Source organism: Lygodium microphyllum, chromosome 14, assembly GCF_053477565.2.
Source record: "Lygodium microphyllum isolate KBCC chromosome 14, Lygodium_microphyllum_v1.1.10, whole genome shotgun sequence".
Lineage (NCBI taxonomy): Eukaryota > Viridiplantae > Streptophyta > Polypodiopsida > Schizaeales > Lygodiaceae > Lygodium > Lygodium microphyllum.
The window spans coordinates 137,619,727-137,622,227 of NC_141148.1; the positions used below are offsets into that span (position 1 = coordinate 137,619,727).

Sequence of the window (2,501 nt, forward strand, 5' to 3'; positions counted from 1 at the left end):
GGCAAGCTTGTCAGTCTCTTAACTGATGGCAATGCAAGCTTAACTAATGATGCCCTGGCAGTGTTGGCCATATTAGCACCATGTGCAGAGGGCCTGATGGCTATAAGGAAGACTAGGTCCATACCTTTGCTGGTAAAACTGTTAACATTTGGGTCTACCAAAGGGAAGGAGAACTCTACTGCAGTCCTCTTGGCTTTGTGAAAGAATGGAGGAGGAGAAGTTAAAAGATCTGTCTTGATCCTTCCTACTGCTCTCTCCTCTTTGCAAAGGCTAGCATATGTAAATGTTTCTTTCCTAGCAAAACCAATATGAGAATGTCAACAAGAAATTTGCTACCCCTGTGAAGATCTCTTTTCTTAGCATAAGACATTAGTATGGCCATGTACTTATATGCCCTTCTCAATTGCTGATATGCTACCACAAGCTCCAAAATAGTTGGGAAAGGCCCTACCAACATGTGGCCAACAAACCATACTCTACACAACATAAAAGTTTTCTCAAACCACTTCATAAACTATATCAAGTTTACCACCTAGTGTTGAGAGAGGAAAGATATGCTCTAAATTTTCAAACACAATTCAATGCATGATTGGAGCAAACATACTCACTAAAAATTTTTGAGTAGACCACGCTTAAGCAGGAAAGTACCTGGCAATCCCAACGTGGTTACAATTTGTCTTTATTTGCAATTGCAAGCTGAATGTCTTCTCTCTTCCTTCAAGTAGTTGTTGTGGTTTGCCTTCATAAATGGAGCCAATGATCTCTTTCTTTACCTCTTTGAAGTAACCAACAAAACCACCACTTTTGATGCATGTAGACATTTGACTACAAAACTTGTCCTTCCAAGAATCAACTCAATTTTGCATTTTAAATTTGATCCACTACTAAAAAAACCATGTTGAAGAAAAGGACAATAACAATTCTTAAAACTCTCACCTAAGCATTTGTGGTTACTTCCTTTGTGTCATGATCCGAGCATTTCATATTTGATCATCTTAAGGTAGCATCCCACAAACATCTTGCAAGATGGAAACCAAAATTGACCGATAATTAGTACATGTGCTTAAACATTACTTCTAATCCAACAGTTTATCAAAGGCTTAGAAGGCAGCTATAGATCCACAAGAAGATAATGGGAACCAATCATTAGTAAAACCAAAGCTATCAAGGAAAGAGCAAGTATGTGTCTAGCCTAATTAAGAAACACATACACATTTCTACCTTCCCCATAGCCTATTTCTGGTCAAACAAGAAACTAATTGTAAATATTTGGGCCTCTTATCTTGCTCCTCTTGCTCTCATGTGGCTTTCAAATACTAGTACCTTAAGAGCAAGAGAAATTTTTGCAAAGTGCATCAACAGAAATTTCATTGCCCCAAGCCCATGATCTTAAATACAATTGAATAAGGTAGCTACTCATAGTGGCATACATGGTACCTTGACAATATACTATTCGTATTTTAGTCTAAGTAAGAGAAGGAGCATACCTCAACCTGCAAATCAACTCCACTATGCTTGTACTCCACATACAAGTTTCTAGAGAATTTCGCAATGCACCTGCATAATCAGACATTAGATGATATGCGAAGACAGTGCATCTTATGGGCATCCCCTTTTCCATACCTACCTGCTCATCACCAACTTTCTCTTGATGCACACAAAGACAGCATACTGCATAGAGAGGATGTGATGCCAGTATTGACGCAATTCCAGACCCGATGTTCACAATGGCACCGCACTTGTGATTGAGCAGGCCTGGAAGCACAGTCAGCACATATGAGGTCCTAGTCAGATTTGCATCGATCGCAACCTCATGGAAGAAGTGGGCCTATGGATAGCATTGTCATACGTTATTGCAGATCAAGATCCCCACATCAAGGCCGGCGATGGCGTCCTTCACCCTAGATCCAAAAAATCCAGCACCACAAACTGCACCTGCACTGATCTGTACTTCGTCTTCAGGTGTGAGACGCTAGGGTTTCGAGGTTCTCCTACGAGTGACCAATGAGAAAAATGTTGAGGCGGTGGCGAGCTGGAAGCGAAAGCCACAGTCAATGCGATCCATGTAGCCTCACGATGATCACGGCCCAAGAGCCATAGCGGGAGAGATGACGTTGTTAATGGAGTTGCTTGCTTGTTCAAACTGTCCGATAGCTTGCTTGGCTGTGTATTGTTGTCCTTCTTCTTGCAGGCAATGTGGCCACCGTATCATGGAGAGGAATCGCGCCAATGTAAGTTAGTTAGTATTTGAGAAAGTTGATTGAAGCTTTACCTTTGAGGATCCTCTCATTTGAGTAATTCTCCCATATTAAGCCCTTAACATGGAGATAGGTTTAACTTTTTAATGAGGTACATGAGATGTTTAGCAAATGTGCTAAGACTTTGAGACTATGGATCTCATGCAAGATGTATCTTAAATGGGTAATTTGGCATAGAGTAAATACACACATGTTGCAGCCCACGTTTTGGCGCATACTGAAGAAGCGTTCTACTGAGAGCTT

General features: G+C 40.9%; 1 long non-coding RNA gene across 1 annotated transcript; it reads right to left on the reverse strand.

The window, feature by feature from the left end:
* Positions 1-958: 958 nt before the first annotated feature.
* LOC148026157 (uncharacterized) lies at positions 959-2,164 on the reverse strand. The gene is made up of 4 exons (XR_015693033.1): positions 1,850-2,164; positions 1,628-1,755; positions 1,488-1,557; positions 959-1,018 (listed from the first exon to the last, which is right to left on the reverse strand). It is a non-coding gene; the product is annotated as an uncharacterized LOC148026157 (long non-coding RNA).
* Positions 2,165-2,501: the final 337 nt, after the last annotated feature.